This window comes from Phacochoerus africanus, chromosome 15 (genome assembly GCF_016906955.1).
Source record: "Phacochoerus africanus isolate WHEZ1 chromosome 15, ROS_Pafr_v1, whole genome shotgun sequence".
In the NCBI taxonomy this organism is placed as follows: Eukaryota; Metazoa; Chordata; class Mammalia; order Artiodactyla; family Suidae; genus Phacochoerus; species Phacochoerus africanus.
In genome coordinates this window covers 44349984-44363899 of record NC_062558.1, presented here as the reverse complement: position 1 = coordinate 44363899, position 13916 = coordinate 44349984, and the positions used below count along the sequence as shown (strand labels likewise).

Below are 13916 nucleotides of genomic sequence, written 5' to 3'. Positions count from 1 at the left end.
AGATCTGGTTTCTTTCCAGCCTTCTCAAATGTCCTGATGTGGACCATTCTTCTCAATGACTTCTGGTGGGAAAAATGGCCCGCATCTACTTCTGGTAGATGGTGGGAAACCCAGATCTCCCGGCTCCAGGGATGGGAAAGATCTTTTGGCCATTCCTTCTCAGTGCCTTGTGATAAGGCAGAAATTCTCCTCTCACTGGCCTCTGATGTAAGAAATGCCCCTCCTCCCATCCTTCATATATGGGAAATGCCCCCTCTGGCTGATCTCCTATACTAAACGCTCCACTCAGTGATTCCCTATGTGGCTAAGACCTTTACAGGGCCTTCCAACATGGGGAAGTCTCCCCTGAATGACTTTGGACACGCCCCCTTTCTGATGCCCCTGTGGGACGCGACCTCCATTGATTGCAGGGCGCCTCTACAGGCCACTTTCCAATGGAGAAAATTCTACCCTTGCTTCTCTCCAAAGAAGGACACACAGGCGCCTTCTCTCTGCTCCCTTGGCTGGGAAAAGCCCAGTGCGCCACAAGCTAGACCTGCAGGCCCCAGAGGCTTCCCTGCTCCCGCCCACTCCCGCTGGCAACCAGAATTTTGAGCAGCAGAGAGATGCTCTGCTCGGAGACCGGCCTCCCTCCCACACCGGCAGGACCACCTCTTCCACTGGACCGCTGGTGTGATAGCTAGGGCCATCCCCTGCCTCAGAGCTGGCCCGGTGGATGCTGAACTCACAGCCAATGAGGGCAGCAAAGTGGGGCACCTGTCTACAGGGCCAGCCCCTGGACATCTGCTTGCCAAAAGGAGGGGGGACCAGCCCCCAGGGAGGCCCAGAGCTCGGCAGGGCTGGGGTTAGTAAGAAGAGAAAACAGGGTTAGTAGGGGCTGGGTTAGTAAGTCAGAGCACAGCACCAGCGGACAGGGGCACCTCAGCAGACACACACGGAGTCACTAGGAGAAAAGGAAGAACACACACGGGTCCGTTAGTTGGTTAAGGGGTGATTGGGGTGCAGTTGAGGGCCCCCTGGGGTTAGACAGGTTAGTAAGTGAACATAAGAGCTGCCTATGGGAAGAAAGCTGAAGATGAGGAGAAAGAGTGTGGGGAAGAGACGGTTAGGGGTTCAAAGCAAGTGTCTGGCCCCAGGCAGAGGAGTCGGTGTGCAGACCACCCAGAGGGACCAGGGCCCACCAGGGCACATGATGGGTCAGGTTTTCTGGCCCTCCCACCCCACCCTCTGATACATATGCATCTATATTAAGTATCTGCCAGGCGTCAAGAGCTTTATAGTCCTGGGAATTCTTACTGCCACCTGTGAGGTGGGGAGTAGGCCTTCCATCCTACTGTTGAGGAAACTGGGGTTCAGAGAGGGGAGGTGACTTGCTCACAGTCACCCAGCAGGAAGTGGCAGAGTGGGCAAGTCCTACTCGCACGCCCCGTCCTGGAATGCAGGTCTGCACAGAGATCCCAGGCCAAGGGCAGGGCCTTCCGAAGCCTCGTCTGCCCCCACATCCCAGCCCCTGAGAAGGCCCACGAGCTGCAAGGTTAGTATGGTCTGGCTGCGGGGGGTTAGTAGGGCATGCTCGGGCCTGGTTAGTGGGTTAGTCGGTTGGCAGAAGGCCAGGCACCTCGTCACACGCCACAGCGTCCCGGCCGAGCCCTGGGTTAGTAGGTTAATCACACCATGCAACACTGCCCGGCTGCAGCGCCAGAGGCCTCCCGCCCCCCAATCAGCCAGGGATCTGGGCCTGACCAGGGCAGGGGGTCTGCCTCCAAGCCCCTCAGCCCCACCAGAATCAAGACTATCCACGCAGACCCTACAAAGAAGTTGTGCTTCCCTACTTCTCTGCTGTGAGCCTCCCCCAGACACTTCAGTTCCCCTGAAAATGGACCCTGCTTGTTCTGGCGGGAACCCCCCTGCCTGGTTCTGGCCAACCCCTTCCCGGAAGGCTAGATCCTGTCACACTCAGCCATACACACACACACACACACACACGTACGTACACACGTACACACCAGCATCTTCCCACAAAGGCTCTGATGCCCCAGAGCCACCGTGCCCAGTGGACAGCTCCTCTGTCCCAGACTGCCTGGCCTCTGGCTCCTCCAACTACTGGCCTCCCCTCACCCCAAGACAGCACAGAGCTCGCCTGACCCCTGGGACCAGATTCAGATTCCCCAACCCCAGGGAAAGTGCTGCCTTTCCAGCCGATGCGACAAAGCACCTGAGTATGCCCTAGTTTTGTCACCTCTTATCACAATTGCAGTTTTCCCCCAGAAACCCCAGCCTAGACTCTCCAGAGTTCTAAATGATGCTCCATAAGGAGAGGGTTCTGTTGCCAGCAATGTTTGGGGAAAAACACTTAATCCTCTGTCCTGGAGTATTCACAATTCCTAGCAGCATTTTTAAAGGCTCTGGTAAGTCCTGCACTATAGAAACCTACTGAATTTGAACTTTTATTTTTTTAAAAGAGCAATAACATCTCCTAGAACCTACTTTGGGAGTCTGTGCTCTGTCCCCCTTGAAACTCAACTAAGCCACATGCTTCTCATCCTCCAAGGTCCTGTCTGATTCAGCCTTGCTGGGAAGCCCTTCCAGCCTACCCTGGGGTCTTGCTCCCACCCACCCAAGCGCTGGGAACCTGTGCCTCAGTAGACTGCTTTCTGCCCCATCTTCCAATGGCTGTGAGACCCTGAAGGCTGGAGTCATGAGCACATCTTCATTTACATTCCCCTCAAGTGAGCAGCTCGGGGAAGGGCTCAGAGCAGGCGCTTACTTCCGATGAGAGGAGTAGATATTAAAGGAGGCATTGGGAGTTACTGTGGAGGCCAGGCCAATGCACCTGATTGCTCGATCTGCTTAGAGAGGAATATTAAGAACACATGAATGGAAGAACTGGCTAGGAATGCCTCTGGGCCGAAGATGCTGAGTTTACAGTCCAGAGTACCAAAAAGAGGTAAGCCCACATCTGAACTCCCCGACAGATGGGAGTGTTTACTGAAACCTACTAAGAGCCAGGCGCATGATTTCACTGACTTCTCCCTGTGCCCCCCATGGGAGCAATCCTGTTTCAGGGTGAACATCGGACTCCCAGGGGTGAGGCGACTTGCCTAAGGCTGTGCAGCAGAGGGCACACCCTCGGGCTCCAAAGCCCATGCCCTTCCCCAAGGCATCCCTCTCCTGGGGCTCCTCCTCGCTGCTCTGGGCGAGGCCAGTTCATTTGCTGTCTCCCCAAGGCTCCTGGGCCAGCCTAGCAGAGCCCTTCCCCTGCCTCTGCCCCTCCTTCCCCTCCCTATTAGGGGGCGTGAGTTCTGAAGGGGAGCCAATTTCAGCTTTCCGTGTCTGCTCTGACCACCTGCTATGGGCTGAACTGTGTCCCCCCACCGGGCTCCAAATTCATAGGCTGAAGCTGTAACCCCTAAGGTGACCATATTTGGAGATAGGCTTTAACATAGGTCATTACGGCTAAATGAGGTCATAAGGATGAGGCCCTAACCCCATAGGACCCTTATAGGAAATGGAAGAGATTTCAGTCATCTATTTCTCCTCCCTCCCTCCCTTATTTCTCTCTCTCTCCCTTTCTCTCTCTCTTTCTCTCTCACCCTCGCTTTCTCCTTCAACCTTGCTTTCTCTCTCTCTCCCTCTCTTTCTCTCTCGCCTTCTCACCCCGTGTATGCACAGAGAAAAAGCCATGTGCGAACAGAGCAAGAAGTTTCTATCTGCAAGCCAAGGAGAGAGGCCTCAGGACAAACCATCTCTAGCACCCTGATCTGGGACTTGCAGCCTCTACAACTTGAGAAAATACATTTCTGCTCTTCTATCCACTGATTCACAGTATTCTGTTACAGCAGCCCAGGCAGACTAACACAGGTCCCTCCCCACCCTGGGAAAAGGACATCAGGCTCTTAAGTTTGCCTGAGGAAGCCTGTTGTCCTTCAAGTCCTGGGACGGGCCCCCCTAGAGGGGCTGGAAGAGGCGAGAATGGGGACAGGGCACAGAAGCGAGGGTGTAGCCCTGTGACAGGGGAAGCTGCCTACGTGTGGAGCCCGCCCTAACTGTCTCTGCTCCCCAAGGACAGGATTGTGACAAGGAGCAGGGGTCTGAGATGGAGCTGGGGTGACCTCTCAAGCCTTGAGGTGAGGCCAATTCCAGAACATTCCCTTTGGATGGCAGGACCAAGGCCCAGTGTCTGGCTCCTTCTGCAAGACCCTCCCCCAGGCAGGGTCTCTCATCTCTCAGAACTGCTCTCCTTTCAGGATCACTGCCCCTCCCAGAGCTCCACACCCCAGCAAGAGGTCCAGCCACCCCCCACCCCCAGGCCCATCCTGCCTTCTCCCTTTGACTGTCAGGTAGAAAAGAAGCACCAAAAGGCCCCATCCAAGAATCCCCCACAAAAATGAGAATCACTCACACAGCGCAAGACAGACTCCAGCCAACAGCACCCCAGGGCTGCATCGACCTGCCTCCCACTTGCAGCTCCTCCCCGACTCCCATCCCACGTTCCTGCCCCTGTCCTGGCCCAGGCGGAGCTCTGCCTGATGGCTGGCAGGGCTGCAAGGAGAAACCAAGTCCACGGGGGGTCAGGAGGGGCCTCCAGGCCTGGGGAGGAGGGCCTGGCAGATGGGGCCAGAGAGAAGCAGAGAGGGCGGCCAGCTGCCAGCCCTCCTCCCACCCCTTGAGCTGTCCTCCAGAGCTGGGTCCTGTCTTTGGCTGGGCACCAACCAGGAGGGGCCTTTGTCCAGGAGATGCTCCATCCCAGGAGTCAGGAAAGGTGAGGTCTTATCCAGAAAACCACCGGCGGCTGCTCCCTGTGTCACTGTGCCAGGGTCACCCAGGCTCTCCAGAAGACCAGACTGGGAGTCCTGGAGATGCTGCAGGGCCAAGAAGCCTGGGGGCACAGGAGATGAGGGTGAGGGCCTAGCCTCCATTCCCACTCCCTACAGCCTAAGCCCACATCTAAGGGGGGGAACCTTCAAAGACACCCCCTCCCCTGCAGCCTCCTCCCCGTGCCACTAGTACTTAGGTTGAGGTGAGGGTTTGCATGCTAATAACACACAGAGAGGATGCCCCTCCCTGACAGGGCTGCACAGGGGGTGTACGAGCAATAAAAGGAGCCCAGAGCCAGCCCCATAGGCATCAGGGGAAGAGGCCAGGTGGGCAGAAAGGGCCCTCAGCATCCTTGGGAAGCTTGGCTTCCCTTTATGACATTCCTGGAGAGGATACCTCTGTACCATTCCCCCCCTCCCCATGCATGCACACGTGCACGCGCGCGCGCACACACACACACACCTACATATCCCAGGATGGGGAGCTCATTCCCTCACTGAAGCTGTGATGAAGCATGTTCTTACATGAAGATCTGAGAGGGCAGGACCACACCTCGTCTTGACCTCTGGTTCCTCAGCATCATCCTGGAGAAGGCGCGTGGTCCATACTTGTGCTGAATGAAGGAACATGCTGAAGTCTCCGCCATGGCCCCACCTGCGGTGGCCTTGGTTCAGTCCCATCACCTCCACCAAGACCACACACAGTAAGCTTTCCAGCCCCTGGCTCCAGCATTTGGCCCAGACCTGGGGACCTGGGGAAGGGGTGGAGGGGGGAGTGTCAATCCCCCCCCCAAGAAACTAAGTTCAGTGAAAACCCCCTCCCCCACATCTATCCAGGCTTACCTGGCAGCACCCAGCCAAAATGCTGGCAGCCCAGGCTCCTACCCCACGCAGACCCCAGAGGCCCATCCTGGAAGACAAAGGATCCAAACACAGCGCAGGAGAAAACCATACCCAGGCCCCCTCCCCAGCCAGCCCAGGCCAGAACTTTCTACTAACAGGAAGGCCTGGGAGCCAGGGAGGGTGGGCCCAGGCACTCTGTCCCCACCACCCTTCCTCCTGCCCCAGAACATCCTTGGTTCCCTATCCCCACCGATGGTAGAACGTGACCCACCCAAGAGACAGCAAGGCAAACTCAGCTGGATGACAGCTTGAACGAGAGCATCAGACAAGAGCTGGGGACCCAGAGTCCGATCCCGGCTCCGCCTCCCGTGCTGCCGTGGGAAGTCTCTCTGGGAGGCAGGGCCTTTCCAGTCCAGACTTCCACCCAAAGCGTACAGTCATAACCTGTAGCTGGAGGCAGTGGATGGGACGTGGAAGGGGCCCTTCTGCCCAACCTCAGGTATCTTCCCGCACCCGCCCTCCTCTTCCACTTTCTCTTCTGAGGCATCAGGAAAAGCTTGGGGACCAGATGGCAGGCAGTCCCCATGTCACCAGTCTGGAGAAGCCCAGAGAATGCCCACGAATCCTAACCAAAGACCATCTCCCAGGTTTTGCTTTTCATGACGGCTAAGCCATCATCATCAACTGGCAGACCTGGGCCAGGAGAGTCAGGGGCCCTCAGTATGTTTTCTGAGCTTGCTGCCAGTGCCTCAACTTGAGGCATGGGTCCAGGGCTAGAGATGTACTTGGACCCTCACCCTGTGAAGTATGTGCCCTGGGGCCACAGTGCTGAGGTCCCTGCTTGACTGCCAGGCAAAAGAGCCCTAGCCAAGTTGTATCAATATGATGATAGAGGATCAGAACTCAGGAGGAAAGGGCCAGCCCATCACGAGGAGTCTTCTGACTCCACATCTACAGGTGCTCAAGGTAAGGTCATTAAACTCAGCTCAGAAGCTCCTGATGGTGGAGTTTATAGAATACTAGCCTTGATGCCAAAAGGGGTAGGAAAATTATTTCTGGGGGCCCCGTAAATCAGGGACAAGCTTTGTTTGTGGCGTAGAGGTGGGAAAGTGAATGAGCTGCTGCATGGATTTCTCTTCCCCTTTAGGATTCTGGGATATTGTACTTTCCTGCACAGACCAGCAGAGAGCAGGCTGGTAGGCTGTGGGCTGGTAAGTTTGAATACTTATCTGCAAGGCTCCTTTCCAGTGCAATGGTGAGCATCTCCAAGATGCCAGAAACTCCCTTCTTTCTCTTCTGTCCCAGGAACTTGCTGAACTCTGTAAATAGACCCTGCTCTGCTCAGAGAAGCATTGTTTGAACACAACGACCCTTTCCCCTGGCCCTGGGAACCCAGAATCCCTGATAGGAATAAGGCAATGGAGATTTCAAAGGAAACTAGCTCCTGCATCAAGCTGGCAGCTGTCTAGGAGGGTACAAAGGACACTGAGGTCATTTAAACATGGGTGAGATTATGGCCTCCAAAACCCCACATACCCAATGTGTGACTCAAAATTAATTATTCTCAAAGGCTTAGCCAGCACCTGGCACATAACAGGTGTTCCAAAAATTATTTTCCCCAGTTAATGATTTAAATTTTTAGTAAATCTTGTATAACACTGATGCCCCAGAAATAGGGGCCATATTTATCCCACAGGATTATATGCCCCTCTTGGGGGGGGGATGTATACCCCACTTAGAAAGTACCAATCAAATCTAAATCCCCTGTCTTGGTGAATGGCTGAGTAAACTGTATGATACTCATATAATGAAATCTACTCAGCAATAAGAAGGAACAAACTATCGATACATGTATGACAAGGATGAACTTCAAAAATGTTATATGGGGTGAAAGAAGCCAGGTACTAGAGACCATATGCTGTATGATTCCATTTATGGGAAATGTCCAGGAAAGGCAAACCTATACAGTCAGAAAGTAGATTAGTGGCTGCCAGGGATTAGGAGCAGGCTGAGGATTAATGGTAAGTGGAGCTAAGGGATCTTACTGGGCACTGGAAATGTTTGAAAACTGATTTGTAGTGATGGATGCAGAACATGGTAAATGGATGCAAAACCCTTGAATTGTGCACCTGAAGTCGATGAGTTTATGATATGCCTCCATGAGGTTAGACAAAAAAGGGCTGAATTACTGACACGCACAATAAGGACGAACCTCAAAAACATTATGCCGAGCTACAAAAAAAGTCATGTACGACACATTCCCTAGTAATGGAACTTTAGGAAAAACATCTAATCTGTAGGCATGGAAAGCTGGTCAGTGATTTGCTAGGGCTGGGAGGGATTGACAGGGGAACATTTTAGGGTGATGACAACGTTCTAGATCTTGATTGTGGTAGTTACACAGGTGTATGTATTTATCAAAAGACATTAAAATGTGTGTTTTAAACGGGTGCATTTTATTGCATGCAAATTATTCCTCGATAGAGTTTGCTTTTCATCTTTCGTCTTTTTAGGGCCACACCCATGGCATATGGAGATTCCCAGGCTAGGGGTTGGATTGGAGCTGTACCTGCTGGCCTACGCCACAGCCACAGCAATGCAGAATCCAAGCCGAGTCTGTGACCTACACCACAGTTCACGGCAACACCAGATCCTTAACTCACTGAGAAGGCCAGGGATCAAACCCGCATCCTTCTGGATATTAGTCAGGTTTATAAACCACTGAGCCACAACAGGAACTCCAAGTTTGCTTTTCAAAACTCAGATGTGATGACAGAGGACAAGAACCAAGAAGGATCAGATCAGAGGCCACACAGAGACCTGGAGGTGGGCTCCCAGGTCCCAACATCTCAGCTCCCGCACAGACCTCACCCAACCCCTACTTCAAGCCAAGGTCAGGGACCCCATTAGGGCAGCTTTGATTGAGGGATTGGACCCCAGGGGATCCTCAAGTTCCCTCCTACCTCTGAAATTCACAAGGTCTCTGCACATAGGGATTTCCTGTGGATCTGACGACATAGCATGAGACTGGTCTCCACCACCCCCAGGGGTACACAGAAGGAGAGGAAGGGTCACCTTCGTTGCTCCTTTGATGCCGTTAGGGTCATGGCGGCCAGGTGAACATGTCTGGAATGACATGGGTGGGCGGGAACATACCTCCAGCTGTCATTGAGAGAGAAAGAAAGAAGGATGCGGGATAAAGATGTAGCCATGAGCACACTGGAGAATAGATGCCAGAGTCCTGTTCTGAAATCACAGTGTCTGCCAAAACTGATCTCCTTGGATGTAGATCAGAAGCGAAACGGAAAACCAGGAGGTACCTTGGCGGGGCCAGTGCCAACCAGAACACCCAAACACCTTGGAAAGGTTATGGGCTTTACATATGGCCTCTCATCCTGCTCAACCACTTCAAGCAAATGGCTGGTCTTCTTATCCATGAAATTGGGATAATGATGGCACCCACCCCACAAGGCTGTTGTGAGGGTTACATGATATGATAACTATTAGCTATCAGCTTGCATTCTCCTGTTTTCTTTCATTATTATGACTGCCATGGCCTATACTGCTCATTAACATCACCCATGGATACTCAGGTTTTTTCCCCTAAACTCTGTGCTATTCCTGGGAATGGAAAGAACAGCTGCCAGGGAAACATGAGTTTGGTTGCATTTTAGGATCCCTCTGGGTTTCTTTCTTTCCTCCCCCTCCCCCCACCCCGTGACTCTGGAATAAAATAGCTGCACAGAGAGCTGAGGCATACGAGAGATGTTGGCCTAAATTGCTTTGGATGAGTGAGTGCTGAGAGATGACGGAAGCTCCTGGGAATAACGGGATGTGCAGGACGCCTTGCTGGAGACGCGCGGAGGGGGGGAAAAAAAAAAAAAAATGGGGCTTCTGCACATGCGCAGAAAGCACCGTTTCTGGGCGAATTCAAACACAACCTAGGCAACAGAGGAGCTTCTATACTCAAATCTCCCTCAAACGATGGAACCCCTGAGCTGGGGGTGGGGGGTGGGGGTGGGGGAGAAACACGTTTACCTGACAAAACAATGCATTGGGCTTTTTCTTCTCATTTTACAGATAAGGAAACAGGTTCCAAGTAGGGTGCCTTATCCCAGATGACCCAGCTGTAAAATGGTGCAACTGGATTCTAAACAGTCTAAACAGAGTTCCCGTGGTGGCGCAGCTAAACGAATCTGACCAGGAACCATGAGGTTGCGGGTTTGATCCCTGGCCTCGCTCAATGGGTTAAGGATCCTGCGTTGCTGTGGCTGTGGTGTAGGCTGGCGGCTACAGCTCTGATTCGACCCCTAGCCTGGGAACCTCCATAGGCCACAGGTGTGGCCCTAAAAGAAGAAAAAAATAATAATTATTATAATAATAAACAGTCTTGTCGAACCCCCTAAGGGACAGAAGGCTTATGCTCAAATATAGAGATGGGGATAAAGGAGAAAAGGGATGTAGAAAATGCAAACACTGAGGTCCTCAGCCTTACTGTTGCTGCGAGGCAACTGGAGGTGATTGCTAGACCATCTGGGTCGGTTTATTCCAGTTGCTTCCATGGTCTTGAGGCAACTGATTAAGTTAACTTTTAGGAGAGGAAGTGGTGTAGTGTAGTAGTTACCAAGACACATTTCAGAGCCAGACTAGTTCTAGGTGCAAATCCCGATTCTACAACCTACATGCTATGTGACTCTAAGCTAGTCACTTCCCTCCTCTGAGCCTCAGTTTCCCATCTGTAATGCCCAATTCCCAGCCTTATCATGAGAATATGCAACACCCGGCAAGAACCTTGGTAAAGAGTTAATAAATGGTAGCCAGAGTCAATTACCGTTAATCATCTGCTCCGAGGCCCTGAGGACAGGATAGTTAGTTTGGTCCCTCCTTCCCCTCCATCCCTGGCCCAGCAGACCCCAGAGGGGCCCACCAGGCACCACAAGGGAGCAAGGGACACCTGCTTCATCTGATCCCATCAGTCTGGAGAGGGAGGAGGAGACAGATGTCACGCTCAGCTGGCCTTTGCCTCTGCCCCTGAGTCTGTCTGCCTGTTTTTCCGTGGAGCTGCAGCTGACAGATGAGCCTCAGAGACAAGAGGAAGGATCCTTTCCAAACAAAGGGCTGGCTTTTAAGTTATTCACCAGCCCATTGAACCTGCACAATGGCCCCAATGCCCCAGAAACACCACTGCTCAGATTGCCAGAGGTTCGCCCAGGAGAGGAGCCAATGGCCCAACACAAACAACTGAGTGTCTATACAGGATTCAGGGGCCATGAGAGTGACCGCAGCCAGCACACAGTGGGTCTACTAAAGCAGCAAGTGTCTTTACTAAACCGCTACTGGGTGCCGAGCCCTTTACACATTCTGGGTCAGAGCCTCACAATGGCCTTTTAAAGCAGGGATTATGATTCCCACTTTACAGATGAGGAGACTGAGGCTCAGAGAAAGGAAATGCCTTCCTTCCTGAAGGTGACTTGGAGCGTAGATGGGGAGGAGGATGAGCACACAGATCCTGCAACTCGGCGCCCCCTCTTTCTACCACACCACACTGCATCGAAGAGGGGTAAATTCAAAGAGCAGAATCCTGCCCTGGGGAGAAGCAGGTCCAGAGAAAGGAGCTTAAAAATAAAGATGTTAAAAACAACACAGGACCAATTGATAAGGAACTGAGCAGAGTGTGTCCATCTACGCCATGAAACACCAACCCTCTTATGATGATTTCTGCCAAGGGCATAAAAACATGGAGAAAAGTTACTGCTGCAGTAACTTTTCTAAAGCACTAAATGTAAAGCTCAATTTCAATTAGTATTTTCAAGAATAGAAAATATACCCCAGGGAAATATGTGAAAATGGTAAATACAACAGTTTTTCTGGGGTGATGAGACTATGGAGTTTTCATCTTTTTTGTCCCCAATCTTTTCCAAATCTGCAATTATCATGCATTCTATTACATGTTTAAAAAGCACCCAAATTACATTTTTTAATGTCATTTGAATTTGTTTTGAATCTGACATAGAGAATGGTGCTTCTAAAACTCATGGTAAGAAGTTATGGTTCCTTTAGGGACCTCTGAAGATGTCACCTTCCTTCTCCCTGAAGGAGTGGAGAGACAGGCTAAGACTGCAGCAAGGCGGATGTAGAGTGGATTTCAGAAACTTTCTCAGTGCCAAGGGTCATTAACTAATAAAACAGATGGGCAGGAGGCACCTGCGGGATGTTACCCATAATAGTCTTTCAGCATGAAATTAATCAAACTCCGTATGAGATTAAGTTCAATGCCACCCAAAGCTGACTGCTCCAAAAGTGTCCCTGAGGAAACATTTTGGCCCAGAGAGCTACATGATTCTGGGGTGAGGGGAGAGGTCTGGGCACCGTTCCCTCAACACAGGGTCTGACCATCTGCATGATGAAGGGTTGGAGGGGGTCTGAATAAACACTCAGAAGCCCGGCCCCACCCAGTCCTGCTGACTCATCCCCTGGCCACGTGGCCAGGACATCTGCGTATGTGGAGCCGCGCCCCTCAAGTCTGAGAACCGCTGTCCTCAGGTTTCCCAGTCTGTCAAGTGGAATTACTTATCCCTCCCCTCCCCCACCAGCCCAGACAATCGTCAGGCTCCCAGGCGCTCCCAAATGGGACTGCCCTACAGAGGTAAAGCACCGGAACCAGAATGAGCTCTGGGCTTCACCCACTTGGAGGCTGGTACCTAGAAAAACAAAACCGCTTCCCGCTCCTCATCTCACCCATCCTTCCCCGCACTGCCACCTCCCACCCCACTTCCCCCAGCAGCAGGTGGGGGCGGTTTCCCCGCCAGCACTGCAGTGGGGTGTGTGCGCACCAGCGAACCGGCGCAGGGCAGCCACTGATCTAGAGCTTGGGAGGAGGTGAAGAATCCAGGTCTCCAGACCTTCCCCTGCAGAGTCCAAGGAGCAATTTCTCCAGCCAAGCATCCTCCGCTGAGGGAGAGGAGAAATCTGGTTCCCTCCCTCCCAAATTCCCTGCCTCTCTAGAGAGTGTATGGGAGAGCACTAGGTGGAAAGGTGTTCTGGGATCTCCCCAGACCCATTTAAGGGTGTTACATGGACTTTAGAGGTAGACATATCTGGACTCAGAATCACTGGCTATGTGACCTTGGCCGTGTACCTGACCCACTCGGAGCACAATCTCTTCATCTATAAAATGGGGTTCTTACCACCTCCTGGGATTGCTGTGATAATGCATGTGAAGCACTAAGCATGTTGCTGGCATAGAGTAAGCTCTCCATAAACTGATGTATTATTATCATTAGCGATACTATTATTCTCAGCGAAGAGGTTTTCTGATCCCTTCCATCCCTTTGGATGCTGGACATCTAGAATTTGAGTCCTAGAAGTGGAACACTGGCAGGTGCTGGTTGGGGGAGGGGGGGGGGCTTAGTAAGAAACAACGGGGGGGGGGGGCTCAAGAGCCCTGCTCCACCATCCCATCCCCCACCTCCAGTTCTGAGACCACTGAGTGTCCCTCCAAGGCTTGGCCGCTTCTGGTAGATGGAAAAGGTGCGAGGCCCCGCCTGACCGTCTGGTAGCGGAGGTGGGGAAGGTCTTTGTTCCCCCTAAGATCATGACTGCAAGACCCCCATGGCACTAGACCCATGGCAAACTCCCCTATTTCTTCCCCACGCCCCACCCAAGCGGGAGTCTTGGCTGCCTTTGACAACTGCGGGCTCCAGAGGCTCTTCACCCAACAAATGATGGGCACTTCAGGCAGCGTGTGCCACCCCTGAACCCTGCCTGGGACCCTGGGACCTACCTTCGACACCAGCTTCGGAGAATTAGGCTCTTACCAGCGTGCAGACCAGGATGCTCAGGGAAGGTGGGCTGTTAGGATAGGGCGGCGGCTTACCTCGGGTCCTGGTCCTCGGTCCTGCGGCGCCAGTGCAGAGGGCTCTTTGTGCCCGGGCTCACAGTGCAGAACTGGGGGAGCCCCTGCAAGCGCCTCCCATCGCAAACTCCTCCCCGCACTCGTCCGCAGCCTCCCTCCCTCTGGTCCCCTGAGCGCGTCGTCGTCTTTGTAGCTGCTGCAGCGCCCATGAAATTTTAATGCGGGAGCGGCTGGCAGGCGAAGGCGCCCCACCCCCGGCCCTACCCTCTGCCCTCCCCTCACCTCCCCACGTCCCTGCAATCCCCCACCCTACCCCGGGGTCGGGGCCTGGGAGGTGGAGCGCGGCCGGGTGTGGGGGGAGCGCACCTCCACCCCAGAGGCACAAAGGGGCGAGCGCGCTC

General features: G+C 53.2%; 1 long non-coding RNA gene across 1 annotated transcript; it reads right to left on the bottom strand.

Annotated features, from left to right (window-relative positions):
* Window positions 1-1244: 1244 nt before the first annotated feature.
* LOC125116744 (uncharacterized) lies at window positions 1245-13688 on the bottom strand. The gene is made up of 5 exons (XR_007132414.1): window positions 13537-13688; window positions 8736-8822; window positions 5661-6979; window positions 5343-5431; window positions 1245-4879 (listed from the first exon to the last, which is right to left on the bottom strand). It is a non-coding gene; the product is annotated as an uncharacterized LOC125116744 (long non-coding RNA).
* Window positions 13689-13916: the final 228 nt, after the last annotated feature.